The 8,462-nt window shown below is 31.3% G+C and overlaps 1 long non-coding RNA gene across 1 annotated transcript; it reads left to right on the top strand.

Moving 5' to 3' along the window:
• The first annotated feature begins 414 nt into the window (after window positions 1-414).
• On the top strand, window positions 415-7,949 carry LOC132728077 (uncharacterized). The gene is made up of 2 exons (XR_009625431.1): window positions 415-4,580; window positions 4,693-7,949. It is a non-coding gene; the product is annotated as an uncharacterized LOC132728077 (long non-coding RNA).
• The last annotated feature ends 513 nt before the right edge of the window (window positions 7,950-8,462 follow it).

Here is an 8,462-nt window from a genome sequence, read left to right on the forward strand (position 1 = left end):
TAAAATTTTAACATAGTTTAATTTTTAAAAAAATTAAAAAATATGGATTTTTGAGGCACAACGTGCCTCATAAATGCGAGTAAATTGCCGACATTCGCATTCTTCAAAGACTTAAAAAAGGGCTCATTTTTATGATTTATTGCATGTCTTGTTCAATACAAATTCAAAATATATTTACTTGTCTGGTAATTGGCATGGATTTATTATAAAACCTTTATTATAAAAAGTAGTGTTCAACGAAATTATAAATTCTACTTCAATATAAAGTTACGAATTATAAATGTATTCATTCTAGAAAGAGAACATTTGGACAGCCTTCCTCATGGTTGTCTATGATTAGAAGATGATCTGTATTTAGTTATGATACACCATACATTCAAATGGGCAGACAACCGTTCAACGCGTCGCGTAACAAACATAATATTCAGTTTAAGCGCTTGAGTTTAAACTCTTTATTTTTACACTATACGTCACAGTATTTTTGCAATGACCTGTATATTTGGCTCCTCCTCCTAACAAGTCATTCAATCTCGTTCGCGCATGCTTAGTAGACTGGGTATATAAACCGAGCACGCTTCTGCAAATTCCTTTTCGATCCAGTCTCCGAGCTCCAGAAGCTGCCGTGAACTAACACGGAAAAATTGCTTTTCGATCCAGTCTCCGAGCTCCAGAAGCTGCCGTGAACTAAAACGGAAAAATATTGGAGAAAAAATTATGTACTGTAGCGGTTCTGAACAAACATGGCAATAAGACTTCATTTTTGTGTTTTTTAAAGTAGCCGAAGGTAGAGTTGCTTTTCTTTATTATCTTTAATATTGTGTTAAATTTATATTATCTTACAAACCAATTTTTCAAATTTTATTACGACCACGAGATTTAGACAATCTAGATCTATTACCGATAGATCTACTGTAGGCTTAAGGGCAGAGAAAGGTCTGAGAAAAAGTGATCCTACTAAAGACATTGTTGATACTATTTTGCAATACTGCAGTAGGTTTATTTAGCCTAATAAAAACGAAAAATATTTGATCACGTCATCACTAGACTTTATGACGTCACAAATACCTTGTGACTAGTGGAGTATACAGTGTAATAAATGCCCTGACAGTATGTTATTGTGTTAATGTTTATAAAGTATTGATAAAGAAACTTTATCTACCCATAAATTATGTTGAATAATTGTCCAGGTAGATCTAGATCTATCCTTTAATATATTAAACTTTTCACGTAGGGATGCTTCATAATGGTTAGTAATGTCATTCGTAGACATTATAAGTCGTTATACGTTAACCTTGAATTTGTTGTAGACTCAGCATTTTAATTCTGATTTTATTCTACTTCTTTTACAAATTGCTGGGGCCATGCCAAACGACAACCTAACCTGTCACAAGTTTTTCTGGCTGTCAAGGTTTCTTTGAAGAGACTGGTCAACATTATGTTCTAGACAATGGCACCAGAACAGAACACAGAAGTCGGTAGAACCAGCAGAAGTTGTGATGCCTAAATCAAGCTAATTGTTGATAAAGATTAACCGATAGACAGGTGACGTCACTGTTTTTAAATACAAATTATAGTTAAAATTTAATCTATGCTGTTTATGACAAAAATGACATTATCAATTAAATACACATATATTCCTTATTACAGAAGAGTTCTTTAAAAATGCAGAATATTAACAAAATGTCGGTATTTAACATAAAATATTCTTAAAAGCAACTGTAAGAAAATGTTTTAAACTTGGGCGGATACCTTGGAGTGATGGAATTTTTTGTAATTTTGCACATTAGTAATTATCTATTACTGTATCAAATAATACGATAGATCTAATTTATATAAAAAAATCTTTCCAGTTCTGTCATGTTAAAAATCTCTTCAGTCGAGTACCTTTAAGTTATAAGACATCAAGGACCTTTAATTCATAAAATGGCAATAATAATAAAATATTGGGGGAGACAGGAAAAAGAAAAGTCAATTAATGATTTAAAATGGGAGAACATGTGACTATTGATACACTTACATCTGGTCATCACAATATTATTCTTTACCTTTTTGAACATTTCCCCTGTCTTCCAGAGATGTAAAATTATGTCTATATTACAATACATTCGAGTTAACATGAACTAGATATACGCTTTTGGTTTTGCTCTTGAATATAGTTTAAATCTAGGGAATATGCCTATTTGGATATTAAATCTGCATTCATCCTTTGCGGGAACATTAATTGTAAATAAACATTTGCCATTTTAAAGGGTCGGGTTGCACAATTTTCATTTTCAAAGTCAAGCAATAATTTCTAAAATTTTATAGATATCGTTCAAATCGCAGTAGTTTAAACCTATGACTTTCTGTCATTAGGTTAGGATTTTGGTTTTCTTACATTATAACATGTGACGTTTAGTTAAGTATTTACATATTAAGTGACTGAAATCGACGCCGAAAACTAAGCCATCCGAATTCCTCAAATTCATGGTCTTGAGTGTGAGCATCAGTTTTGAGTTTTATTACTAAATGCAAAAACAAAAGTAATAATAATTATTATAATATTAATAATAATAAGAATGACAATAATGATGCAATGGTATGGATGCTATTGCTCAACGGTTTCGTCGTATCAATTTTAATGAATTAAGGTTAAATAAGTTTTTGAATTTTATATTAAAGGCGATCATTCGGTAATTAACGGCATGGCTTATGGGGAGAATAGCATTTCTTGAGAAATTTTCTTTTAAGAATTCGTACCAAGTGGAATTGTTGCATGTATACATCTGTTAGGAAACGATGTGAAAAATAATATAATTAATACTGCTGAGAAATATGAAATTGTCATATAGACAAAATATATGGATCCATGAAGAATAAATGAACGTGTGATTAAATTTGCTTTCATCTAATATTTGTTTATCTTAGAAATAAACACTAAAATAAAAAAAAAAAAATAATAATAATAATAAAATAAAAAAATAATAAATAATAAATATATGTTCAATACAGAATACTATTGCTGATTAAATGACACGTTTTCAATGGTCAAGGTTATTTCGGGAATAGCCATTATGGCTATTCCCGGATTAACCACAACAGGCATCTAGGCTTCCCTCCAATACCATTAAAGATCCTGTTTCATAATTTGTTCATGGTTTTATTTCATAAATATGATGCTCAAATTAAGATCTGTCAATATTGTAAGTTCCAATAATTATTATTTATAACGATATTACCTAATTTAACATTTCATGTAAATAAAGGGAGGTAATTAGAAATGTATTTCCTATAATAAAGTCTAATTTTCCAATAAGAAATGAATGCATATAATTTATTGATTGAATATGATATGCACAAATGTTTGCAGTACACATTTTACATATTCTTCAATGTTTGGAAATTGTTTTATTTGCATAATTATATAGTATATATAATACATATATAATTTTTTGCAAGTGTGGTATACACTCAGTAACAATATCAATTACAAAACATACAGGATCTTTAAGCATTTCTTCAGATATTCAACCGGAAGTAGAAAGATTAGTTAATTATCAATTAGTTCGTCACCCTCGGGCTACAGAAAATCTGGAATTGAGTGATATGTTTATTTTCGGTTCTGTTTTAATATAGCCACCCTCAGTCTTACATAAACTGATATAAATGGCATACCTGCTTTTGTAACAATACGCACGTCACAAACGTTGTTGCATTTGCCTCAATTACCTAATGTAAACTATAAAGCCTTGTTTATAATACAAAGCAATTCATTGTGTGACAGTAGCATATCGAGGTTGAAGAATACTAGTTTGGACTAGAAATTAAACGTACACTTACTTAGAAAATCTAATGAATTACTTAAGAAATATTTATGCCTTCAGTTTGAAGAAATTCTCTACTTTTCGTCACGTGTTACTGACAATGTCCAAATTTCCATCTTGAAACAACTTACTAAAAAGTACATGTTCGGCTATAATGATATATTTATTAATTAACTATAGGCAACATGTCCGTTTTTTAACCGCACACAAATGATCTAGATTCTAGAGTGTATTGGTACGTTTAATAGCATCGCTTAAACGACAAAATAGAAAAGGAAACGTATTGATGATATACAATTGTATCTTTAATAGATATCCCATTACAAATGATAAAGCTTCAATGGCTGTACTTTCATGCCATTTAATTTAAAACAGCATGCCTCCAGATTCATGCAAATTTTCATGAAAATTAAAAAAAAAAAAAAAATTCATGTTGGATACAGCACTTACAACCTATGTAATTCAGCAAAATGAAAGAAGTCAAAATATATGCAAAATAACCCTCATTGCGTTAGTAACGCAGTAGAAATATGGTGGAAAATACTGCAAAACATATTGCATATTATAAAGATATTACTTCAGTTTTGAATCTTTTATTGTTCTTATAAATCAAGTACTTCTTTTGTTTGATTTTCTTGAAATATTTTGATTTCATCTGGGGGAGTGCAGCTTTAATGTAAATTGCATTAAATTTATAAGCATATGTTTTTAATAACATTAAACCCAACTCATTCAGAATAGGCTATGTATCCAGTTGCACATGTAGTTAAGTAAAAGGTAGATAGCCGTCAAATATTCGTTCAACTCGTATGATTCTTGTACAATATATGTTTATAGTAGTATTTTAAGTGAACTTGATAACAGGGTGTTTCTAACTAAGGAAGACAAGGTAGATAGCCGTCAAATATTCGTTCAACTCGTATGATTCTTGTACAATATATGTTTATAGTAGTATTTTAAGTGAACTTGATAACAGGGTGTTTCTAACTAAGGAAGACACTGCTTTCAAAATTATAAAGAGAAACAAAAGGTTCTGCCAATTGCCCGTAATGATATATTGGGCCGGCAGTCCGCCTTTGGGTTTAAATTTGCAGTGTCTATAATAAATATAATTATGGGTGCAGTTTACCCACATTTAAATGTATTTGTGATACCGTCGACGGATTACAATGCAGTAATTTAACTTCTATATCACCCTGGAAAATGGAAAAAAAAAAAAAAATCATAATGGGTGCAGTTTACCCAGATATATTTTATAATGGGTGCAGTTTACCCAGATATATTTCTATCAGATTATCATATTGAACATGGGTGCAGTTTACCCAGATATATTTTGTTATGGGTGCAGTTTACCCAGATATATTTTTATCATGGGTGTAGTTTACCCAGATTTATTTCTATTATCTTATGGGTGCAGTTTACCCAGATATATTTCTATCAGATTGAACATGGGTGCAGTTTACCCAGACTTATTGCAATTTTGGGTGCAGTTTACCCAGATATATTTTTATTATGGGTGCAGTTTACCCAGTTATATTTCCTAATTTTGAACATATATGGGTGCAAATTACACAAGGATATTCATGGAATTTTGAACATTTATAGCTGCATTTCCCCAAATACAATAATGTAATTTTGTACATTTATTGGTGAATTTTGGCCAAGTATTGGTACATTTTTCATTGCAGATAATTCACGTAAAAATTACCAATTAAAAATAATATGTTATTAAATTGTATCGTTGTGAAGAACAAATTCGTTATAACAATAACATGTTTAAAAATAGGTTTTCCCAATTCCTTGCATGGTTGGTTGGCTCATCTCTAGTAAAGACACTTTTCATTAGTTTTTGTGTGGCATGTGCTCTTGTATGTGAAGTTTTTGTGTGACATGTGCATTTCATTTCATAGAGCCTAAAATTTAGTATCTTCTTATTTAAATCTACCTGCATATTTGCTTGAACATTACGGTGTGATTCAAATGGGTTCTTCTTCGTCAGCGACTGCTGATGAAGAAGAAACTTTCTTTTAAGCCTAGATAAATACAAATTTTCCTATGGTTGTGCAACATCTTTCCAAGCACTTAATTAATTCAGTCTCAGATTTGTTTGCGACATTCTTATAGATATATGGCTGTTCTCTTTGGTGGAACGTATCTATAGTGACATACAAAATAGTACAAACTTTATTAGAAATAGGGATTGTTGATAAAGTCTTAAAGCCCCATGATCTTTTTGAGTACATGGTGCCATTAACTCCTGTCTGGTCACAATACTACGTTAATTAATTAAATTTCGTTCGTGGTGTATGCTTAAACACACCAGTATCTGCAATTAAATCGTCATGACTGAGTCATTTATTTTGGTTTATGTTAGCCCGCTGTTGGCGGAAGGCTCTCTCAATTCTTCTAGACCCTTTTGGCGAAAATCTAACATAAAATTACAGGTTTTTGCAATCGATGACGAAGCAAAACCTATTTTATAATATTCTATTTTATATAGAGGTTCAAACTCTATTAACTTTATGTTACTTAATGACCAGTCATGACGGAAATTTTATGCCAACCATAAATAAAATAAGTTAAACATATATGTTGCATTTATTATCAATTGTTCCTTTAAAGTGACTATGTTGGAAAAATAATATTCAGTTTAAGCGCTTGAGTTTAAACTCTTTATTTTTACACTATACGTCACAGTATTTTTGCAATGACCTGTATATTTGGCTCCTCCTCCTAACAAGTCATTCAATCTCGTTCGCGCATGCTTAGTAGACTGGGTATATAAACCGAGCACGCTTCTGCAAATTCCTTTTCGATCCAGTCTCCGAGCTCCAGAAGCTGCCGTGAACTAACACGGAAAAATACCCACCCGCCCTTCCCATTTGCTTTGCTGTTGTCTCTTTTTTCTGTTTTCAGGTAATAATGACCGCCGCGATACTTAGCCCTTCTTCGTCATGGCTGGAATTATCATTTCAACAGTCAATATTTGTTTTGCGACATCCGGAAATTTACCAACGTCGACTGCCAGACCCCTGTCATTTGAATCCGACGTCGGTTCAAAACATACATTTAACTGGCCAGTACATAAGCATAAACATTTCGAACACCTGTGGGATGCAACTGACTTTCGGATATTTGTAGAATAGTCATTAGATAACCTGTAACCGATGTCGGTACAAAACAAAACACTGTTAATTAACTTAACCTATGTGTAAATAAAACACATATTGTCTTTAAAAAAGTATTGATATAATGGTTATTATCATATCATTACATTGGTATATCCATGGTTTCAAGCAAGTTTACTTACATTATATATCACACTACTATTTAATTAAAATAATATTTTTCTTATAAAGAACGTTACTCTTTATTGAGCTGTATGTATTTTGTATTTTATATGTTTACTGGCATATCTGAGCAGGTCCGTTGTTCTATATTCCGAGGAATAGTCTGAGGAGGTTTCCTCCGTGCATGCCAACGGATGCTACGGTTCCTCTTAAAAAAGGGGTTTTACGTAGGCGGCCAGTATTCCTAAGACGAATGTACGATCAAACCTGTTGAGTAATTGTTCTGGTTTGGAATGTCCTAGACATTCTATGGCAGTTTTGATCGTGATATGCTTGATAAATGTATTTATATATACAAATGGCTGTATCAGTCTTCTCAAAATTTAACTAATTTTTATTGATAATATTTATAAAATATATTTTATAAGCTTCGGATATCAAGTGTTTATCATATCTGGCATTGTCAGCACATTGTCTCTTTTTCGAAACATAATTTTAATTGATTATATCTGAATAAACATATTAAGCTACCGAAGCATATATAAACAATATATAAAATGTCACTTCCGACTGTTGGGATACGAGTATTAGTCATATAATATTATAATTGATATACATGTAATTGTTAATATTATTCTATAACAGATTGTCTGGAATATTTAATGCTCTTATTCAGCCGTCGATATGGCGAAAATCTAACATAAAATTACAGGTTTTTGCAATCGATGACGAAGCAAAACCTATTTTATAATATTCTATTTTATATAGAGGTTCAAACTCTATTAACTTTATGTTACTTAATGACCAGTCATGACGGAAATTTTATGCCAACCATAAATAAAATAAGTTAAACATATATGTTGCATTTATTATCAATTGTTCCTTTAAAGTGACTATGTTGGAAAAATAATTGACGGACGGTAAATATTTATTTATCGTTATCATAATCGAGTAAAACAATGCTATGGATTCAGAGTCAACATCTAAAAGAGCCTGCTTACATATTTCTGACCCTGTGCAAGCTTTATTTTACGTGAATTTTGATTGAAAATAACCACCCTATCCGATGAGATACGGCATTTAAAAAAAGTCTCAAAAACTTAGTACGTCTTCTCATGATAACAAACCATTTTAAGATAAGATTCATAAACGTCAACATTTTGTCATTTAATACTCTAAACCAATACCGTCAAAAATGCTTTTCTTTTAAAAATAAAGGCTATTTAAGTTTGAATGTCTTCAAAATTTGAGGAACATCATCAACCGTTCGCCTCTATTTAATGATAACATCAACATCCACTTATCAGCGACAAAGAAAAACGCTGAAAACCGTTCAACGAAACACATGCATGGCTTTGTGCTATAGTAA

Source organism: Ruditapes philippinarum, unplaced genomic scaffold (genome assembly GCF_026571515.1).
Source record: "Ruditapes philippinarum isolate M1 unplaced genomic scaffold, ASM2657151v2 ctg3199_1_1_1_1, whole genome shotgun sequence".
NCBI classification, from domain to species: domain Eukaryota; kingdom Metazoa; phylum Mollusca; class Bivalvia; order Venerida; family Veneridae; genus Ruditapes; species Ruditapes philippinarum.